General features: G+C 43.0%; 1 pseudogene; it reads left to right on the top strand.

The window, feature by feature from the left end:
- The first annotated feature begins 200 nt into the window (after positions 1-200).
- LOC122738258 lies at positions 201-3292 on the top strand (annotated as a pseudogene).
- The last annotated feature ends 5296 nt before the right edge of the window (positions 3293-8588 follow it).

Below are 8588 nucleotides of genomic sequence, written 5' to 3'. Positions count from 1 at the left end.
TTTCTCATGATATTACTCTCTTCAGTGTGAAAACAATCTTAGGGCAGTTGAAGGAATGCCAAGAACAGCCAGATGTGGCCATCCCAGGGACACCATCACTTCTCCCTTCACCCCTGAAAGGCTTTGAGGAAGGGGTAGAATTTCAAGAACTAAATGAATGATTGAAGGGATTATCTGGAGATTGGCCCAATTTAGAGAACATGGGGGAAGTTAATTGTCTCCAAACTGGGGGCAGGTAAGTCTTGTGGATGTGCATTGGATTTCGATCAAACTCCAATGAAAGTTTAATTTGTTGCTTATGTAGTTAACAAGCTTTCGCTTTTACCCTCCCAGTTTTGTGTGCAGCTGCCGATCATCCAGGGAGCCAGAGATTCAGGTTGTGAGTGGAGAATTTTGGCCAGTTCTGCAGTTTGTCCCAAGATTCTCTGCCAGAAATGACTTAGAAGGGAGAGAAGGTGTTGCTAAAGGACGTATGAAAAAGACGGGTTATATTGGTTGGAAATGTTCTTTCTTCCAGCAGCTCTGGGATGCAGGCTGATTGAAGAGCAGAAAACCTTAAATTGGTGACTTAGAAGTCCTTTTTATACAGGGTTCCCCCTGAAAGTAAATGGACTGGGGGCAGCTAGGTGGTACAGTAGATAAAGCACCAGCCCTGGATTCGGGAGGACCTGAGTTCAAATCTGGCCTCAGACATTTGACACTTACTAGCTGTGTGACCCTGGGCAAGTCACTTAACCCTCACTGTTCCGCAAAAAAAAAAAAAAAGAAAGAAAGAAAGAAAGTAAATGGACTGACTAAATGTGCTCTCAAGTTCCTTCCAGGCCCCAGATTGATATGTTTCTGAGAATGGGTTTATTAAACATTTATTTAGTGTTCACTTTTTGCATGGGATTGGAACCAAACATTTCTTTGACTCAGTTGTAACCCCAAAGGATTCACTTTTTTCTCATTCATTCAATAAGTCTTTACTTGGGGCAGCTAGGTGGTGCAGTGGATAAAACACTGGCCCTGGATTCAGGAGGACCTGAGTTCAAATCCAGCCTCAGACATTTGACACTTACTAGCTGTGTGACCCTGGGCAAGTCACTTAACCCTCATTGACCCACCCTAAAAAAAGTCTTTACTTAATACATAGCCCAAGCCAAAATGCTGAAAGAAATAATAATTTTAAAAAACAGAGACCTTTTAAGAGTCTACAGTCTAGTCAAGAGAGTAGACATGGACTTATTGACAAGTTAACAGCACAAGCCAGTATATGTTGAGAACCAAATGTGGGGTGTGGGTAGTGCCAAAGTGGTGCAGAAATCTGGGTCCTGTGACCACTCCCTTCTAATGTATGGCAGAACCATGGCAGAACAGTGATGAGGGGCATGCAGATTCAGAAAAGGGGAGATCACTGTGGACTGGGGAAAGCAAGAAAGTCTTCAAAGCTTTGGTGGAATTTGAGAAGGGACCTGAATGGTTGGTGGTATTGAGATTGGCAGAGAGGAAGGGGAGGCAATACCAGATGAAATGTACAAACACAGGTTTGGGGATGGGAATTCAGAAGATTTATTTGACGTGAGGCATGGTAGTAGATGCCTGTAATCCTTCCCTATTCTACCCCACCCCTGCATGACTGAGATTAGAGTTCTGAGCCACAGTACGTTGATGCCAAATGGACGTATTCTCTAAGTCTCCCGTGAGTATGGTTGGCTCCAGAGTGGGGAGGTGCCACTTGGCTGCTCGAGGAGCCTGGGTCAGAGATAGAGCACCTGAATGGAAGAGCTGTCATCATAAATGGATGTTAATCAGATTTAATCCCCTCCTATTTGTCTAAATGAGGTATCTTCTGAGCTCTTCCAAGTCTGCTTGGCGGTGGTGGTAGCATATGTATGGGGGTGGGCAGGGAAGGTAGGAAAGGAGCAACGTATGTGGGACTATGATAGTGGATATCAATATTCAGGCCACATCAAATAATGCATCTATTGGAACTCAAAACTTTAAATAAAAATGCTTATTAAAACATGCATCTAGAATAAAAGATCCATGCCAGGCATGTGTCCTTCACCTTTTTTGAGTTATGGGCATTTTGGCAGTATCTGGTAAAGCCCATGGGTCCCTTCTCAGAATCATGTGTATGTATTTTTAAAAATATTTATTTTTAACATTATTTTAAAACATTTTGAATTCCAAATTCTCTTCCTCTCTCCTGCCCCTTTCCCACCCATTGAGAAGGCAAGCAATAGCATATCAATTATACATGTAAAGTTATACATGTAGAGTTATAAAAACATATTTCTAAATTAGCCATGTTGAAAAAAATAAAAAATGAAAAAATTATGCTTCAATTTGCACTCAGAGTTCATCAGCTCTCTTTCTGGAGCTAAATAGCATTTTTTCATCATGAGTCCTTTGGAATTGTGGATCACTGTATTGATTGGAGCAGCCAAGTCTTTCACAGTTGATCATCATTATGATACTGCTGTTACTGTGTACAATGTTCTTCTAGTCCTGCTCACTTCACTTTGCATCAATCAGTTCATATAAATCTTCCCAGGTTTTTCAAAACAGCTTACTCTTCATTTCTTATAGCACAATAGCATTCTATCATCATGTGTGTTTTTTAAGTTATAATTGGGAGACTAGCAAACAATACAGAGTTCACCATGGTTAAGGTGATCCCAAGGTACCGAAGGGCAAGATGTCTGCTTATGCCTTCTTTGTGCAGACTTACTGGGAAGAGCATAAGAAGAAGAACCCGGACGTTCTTGTCAACTTTGCAGAGTTTTCTAAAAAGTGCTCCGAGAGGTGGAAGACTATGTCAGGGAAAGAGAAATCCAAGTTTGATGAGATTGCAAAAGCTGATAAGGTATGATATAATAGATAAATGAAAGACTATGTGTCAGTGAAAGGTGGAAAGAAGAAGGATCCTAACACACCCAAACAGCCACCATCTGGCTTCTTCCTGTTCTATTCAGAATTTCATCCTAAAATGAAATCTACAAATCCTGGCTTATTCATTGGGGATGTGGCAAAGAAGCTTGGCGAAATGTGGAACAATCTGAGTGACGGTGAGAAGCGATTTTATAATAATAAGGCAGCCAAACTGAAGGAGAAATAGGAGAAGGATGTTGCAGATTTTAAATCAAAAGGGAAGTTCGATGGGGCAAAGGAGGCAGCTAAAGCTGCCCAGAAAAAGGTAGAGGAGGAAGACAAGGAGGATGAGGAACACGAGGAGGAGGAAGAGGAAGAAGAAGATGCCAAATGGAACTGTACCACATTCTGTCGCCATGTGAATACCATAAAGTAGGGGAAACCCCTTTAAAAGAAACACCTCTCCTTAGTGACGGTATAGATTGCCCTTATTAGGCTTAATTGGCTTCTGATCACATAGCTTCTCTTCTAGATAGACATTGTAACTGGTTTTACACGAAGTGACCATGGGTATCTCAGAGCACACAGAAACTCTATCAAAGTTGTACATATTTCCAAACATTTTTAGCAATGAAAAGGCATTCTCATGTTTTCCTCACTCTGTGCACTTTTGTTGTTGGTATAAAACAAAAACATTTACAAATGTTTTCAGGCATTTTTTTCAATTCATAAGGTGGTATTTAACTATATGATTGTTGGCTAGAAAGTTCTGGGTTATAAACTATACATATCTATAGTTTGTAAAAACAAAACCCCACCCCTAGACAGATTTTGGGGGTCCAGGCTTGAGGGGACATGAGACTTGTCTGCCTTTCCTAAGGGGCTGCAACCCAAAGCCTACCCTGGGAAGGTAGATTGCAGGTACACTGCAGTGGGTGTTCATTTAGCTTAAAAGTTGTCTTTCTGTATATATAGTGGAATAGCACCCAGCACCCATTCTTAGGTGTCACAAAGGGGGGTCAGCTGGCATGAGAAAAGTGTTTTGGTTTTCTCTTTAGTTGAAGTGTGCCATAGTTTTAAAATTGAAATTGAAAAGTTCTGCCTTGTATCAAACAGAAAGCCAGGGCAAGGAAAAAACAAAAAAAGTCTGTTCTTAAACACAATCTGGAACATTCTGGAGGTTTTTTTGGTATGTTTAGAATGCTGAAATGTCTTTTGAAGCAAAATAAACAGTATTACACTTTTAAAAAAGTTATAATTGGAAGAAATGTTCCATTTCAATGAGAGGTTAGTAAAGATAAAGATGCGTTTTTCTTATCCAAATTCACAGACCCTCTGAAATCTATCTATGGATCCCTTCATGCATCCCAGGTTAAGAATCTCTGACATACAGGGAATAATGGGGAATAAAGACAAAAAGATAGGGGGGTATCAGATTTGGGCATCCTTGAATGTCAAGCCAAAGAGTCAGGATCTTATACTGTAGGCATTGGGATCCATTAGTGGTTTTTAGCAAAGGGGTGATATTAAGGAAGCCATGTTCTAAGATTACTGTATCTGAACACGCTCTAAGGACCTGCTTTAGTTGCCTTCATGGAAGTTGGAACAAATTGTTCTCATCTGCCTATTCCCAAGGGAAGTCTTCAGACATTTGGGGTAGACAACCCCTTCATTCACTGGTGGTTTGAGGCCTTTCAGTTTCCCTCAGTTTATTTTAGCCTGTCTGCCAAGACGGGTTTTACCCCGTTGTGGATGCTGCTCATACTACAGCTTCTTGGAGCCACAGGTGAGAGTTGGGTGAATCAGGAGGACACCAAAGGTGGATGAGCAGTCCTGAAAAGGACTCAGCAAGCCTCCATACCAGAGGTGCTAGTGTTCCTTAAATACCCCCCACACCCCAAAGGGCACAATAAGAGTAGTTAAGAAGCTGTTCCAATATGATCCTTGTAGTCAGGTATGCACACCTGGCCTAGAGTAGGGGCAGCTGGGATTTTGGAGAGCATAAAGATGTCAGAGACAAAGGAAGAACTGATTGGATTTGGTGCCTGATTAAATAAGGGGAAGCAAGGGAGGAGGAAGGGTTAAAGATATCTCAAGATTCCCTTCTCCATCTTTTTCCCTTACCCAGAGGATGTTCAGGACTCAGGATGCCTCAGGTCTGATGACTATAAGGCAGCTGAGGCTTCAGAATTTGTCCCATAAAATCAATGAGACTTTATGAAAAACAATAACTACAAGAAAAATATATAGGGGGTTGAACTATTTAGACCTCCCTCTGGGTTCTTCACGCCCTTTACCTCACTTATTTTTGGAAATGTCTCTGTGTAAGTATATTATGGTGGAGATAACAGAGGTCATGCAGCCAGTGTGTCTCTGGTAGATCTGAGGCTTGAACCCAGGTCTCCCACTTTCCAGCTTAGTGTTTTGGTCAGTCTTCTCTCTCTGGAGTGCCTGAGAATAGGGAAGAAGTTAGTTCTAATCTCAAATGCAAATATTGGAAAGACTTTCACAAAGGTCTACTTAGCTATTCCCCCGCCTCTATGAAGCACCATCTCTGAATTATCCTGGAGAGGCAAGGTCCTACAGATTCCCTGAGAGGGTGGATAAAGCATGCCAGGACTGTAAGATGGGACTGTGCTCTCTCTCCTTCCTTTTCTCCAGGCAGGTGAGTCTTGAGATAATGGATGTAAAACATTCTGATGTCTTGGGAAGGTGGGATTTAAATATGAGGTGTTGGTGATTCAGGACATTTACAAAGAGTGGTATTTAAACATTCATCTGGAGGCCCTCACGGACTCCTTCACTTTCCCCTGACATTTAGAGCCAATTGGACATTGCTGCTCTAATGTTGACCCATCCTTGTGACTGGCCCCAGGAAACTCAGCTCAGCAAGACCTCTCTGTCTTGGATGCATTTCAACAGGTCTTACGGTTGCCGGACAAAGGTCATCTCTGCCATCCTCCTGCCTCTGACTTCTTGGTATGCCTCACAGAGCCTACTTTAAAAAAACCTGAAAGACAGGTGGGGGTAGAAGAGCTACAAAATGGGATTAGGTAGGTCCCAGGGGCAATTGAGGATGAAGTGAGAAGAGAGGGAAGAGGTTTGCTCATTTTGGCATATTGGACATGCCAGCTCCTATACAACAGGCTAAGTATCCTGAAGGAGCTGCCTGGTATGCAGATTGCTTTAGAGGCTCAACCAGTAGGAACTGATTTAAAAAAAAGAATAGCTAGCATTCATATAGCACTTTAAGGTCTGCAAAAACATTCACAAACATTACCTTTTTTTCACAAAAACCTTACAAGGTAAGTGCTATTATTATCATCCCTGTATAACCAATGAGGGAACTGAGGCAGACAAATGGTTAAGTGACTTGCCCAGGGTCACACAGCTGGTAAATGTCTGAGGCAGGGTTTGAACTCAGATCTTCCTGACGCTAGTTCTATTGCTCTAACCATTGCACCATCTAGTTGTCTGCCTGAATCAGACCCCTTTGGCTGACAGAGAGGCTCCAGACTTTGCAGGAAGCCTCTGTCTAGAGAGACAAAGCCTACCCCAATTAACATTGCCTGTCTCTGTTCCTCAGCATTCACGCACTGAGGTTTTAGAGCTCTGCCTTAAATCTCATCAAATACATTTGAGAGGTCCTGAAAGGCATATTATTTAAAAATAAATTTCATGGATATATTTTGTTTTCCATTGTTTACATTTTCCCCATATCTCTCCCCTCCCTTCTTCTAGAGAGCCACCCCTTATAACAAAGATTTTAAAAAAAGAAAAAGAGGAGGGGGGTAGAATCAGCAAAACAGATCAATACATTGAAAAAATCAGCCAATACATGCAATGCCCTACATATACATGTAATTGGCAAAAGGTCAGGGGAAGCATCTTCTCCTATCCCTTTGGGTGCAAGTTTGTTCTTTGTAATGTCATAACATATAAATCAACAAGCATTTATTCATTAAGTACCTACTGTGTGCTAGACATCGTGCTAAGTGTCAAATTCCTTGAGGACAAGGCATATTTCTTTAACTTCCTAGAATCAATCTCAGAACCTAGCAGTGCCCCTGATCCACAGGAGACACGTCTCTTCCACTGACCCTGCAGGTGATCAGTGCTCAAGGCTCAAGACTGAATAAGAATAGAGTGGGTTGGCTTACATTTGGGAAATTGCATTGTTCCCAAGCTGTTTCCTGATACAAAAGCCTGTCTTCCCAGCCCCAGTCATCTCCTGGGAAGGCCGGAGTGCTACAAAAATATACAATAGTAGACATGATCTCCAAAGAATCCAAATTGTGGGTGACCCAAGGACAGTGGAGAGGCTCACAGTGGGAGTAAGTGGGCTCTAGTGTACTACCCATGAGGACTGGAGAGTGAGAAGTAGAAGAAAGGTCATTGTCACAGGCACTCCTGGCCATGAAGAGGAGGCAGTCTGGGGATGGACTGAGGGAAAGGAATAATAAAGGATTAGCCCAAGTGCAGGATGGGCAGTCCCTTCAGCACTGGCTAGCAAGAACCTTTCTAGAGGGTTTCTGGAAGAATGTTGGACATTAATGGTATAGAATGAATGAGAAAACTTCTCAGTTGGCACTGGAAGAGTGGGTATCCATGTCAGTGAGAGCAAAGCTCCATCAATCTATCGATGGATTGGCCACTGTCCTGGGGGGAGGTGGCCCCATGCCCATCCTTGACTCAGGCCACTCAGCTCAGGGCTCCTGTCTTCTCATTAAGCTGACTGCTAACTTCCCTTTTGAATTAACTTCTGCTGACCTGGGGTGGTATTTTCCATCTCAACCTCATTTGCCCAAAGAAATGAGTTGGGAGTCTAATAAAGCCGCAGGATACAACTCTCTCCTTTCTGTCCTTGCCCACCAGGCCCCAGATATCTACTACAGCCACAGATACAAACCAGCTCATACTCAGAATGGAGACCTGTGTGGTCATGGGGAAATGATCTCTATGTGGAAAGTGTCATTTAGAGAAAGTGTCGCCTGGGACCCTCCCTCTGGGAGGCAGGTTGGGTGTGGGTTTTTATCCCCACCTTCTCCTCCCCCTTCTACTTCCTCCTTTCCCCTTTATCCAGTTCCCTCCTCCCCTCCCCTCCCCTCTCCCCTCCCCCCCCCCAGGCTGGGAGCGATGACTCTCTAGTTTGGTCATCGAGCATTTATTAAGTGCTTACGACCATGTGCCAAGCACCTCTCGGGATTCAGATGAGAGCACAAACATGGCCCCTGTTCTCCAGGAGGAACATGAGGAGAATTCCTCACATTTTAATGGGGCTCACCACCAGTGAAGCTGTCATCCAACAATGTAACAGCTATTATGACCTTTGGGAACTGATCGTAATTAGATCACAAGTTCTATGAGGGCAGGGACTCTGTCTTCATCTTTGCATCACCAACATCAAGCTATTTCTTGTATATAATAAGGACTTAATGACTTGAATTGAATTGAGTATATCTACTTACACTACCAAATCCTAGGTAATCTCTGTCCCCCAGTCAGTTCTGCAGAAGATGCTTCCCCTCCTCACCCTTCCCAATTTAGCCTTCACCCAGTTTTATCTCCTTATTTCAGGTCATTCCCATAGTTCTTGGTAAGGAGTAGTGGATAGATGAAGGGAATCTTGCAAATAGGAGTAAATTAGGTACGATGCAAAGAAGCACTGTCACTGGAGGTCTAGGACCTGGGTTCAAATCCTGACTCTGGTGCTTACTCCCTGTGTGGCATTG

The sequence above is a fragment of the Dromiciops gliroides genome, chromosome 2 (assembly GCF_019393635.1).
Source record: "Dromiciops gliroides isolate mDroGli1 chromosome 2, mDroGli1.pri, whole genome shotgun sequence".
NCBI classification, from domain to species: Eukaryota; Metazoa; Chordata; class Mammalia; order Microbiotheria; family Microbiotheriidae; genus Dromiciops; species Dromiciops gliroides.
The sequence above is the reverse complement of the archived record's forward strand: the minus strand, read 5'-3'. Positions and strand labels throughout refer to the sequence as shown.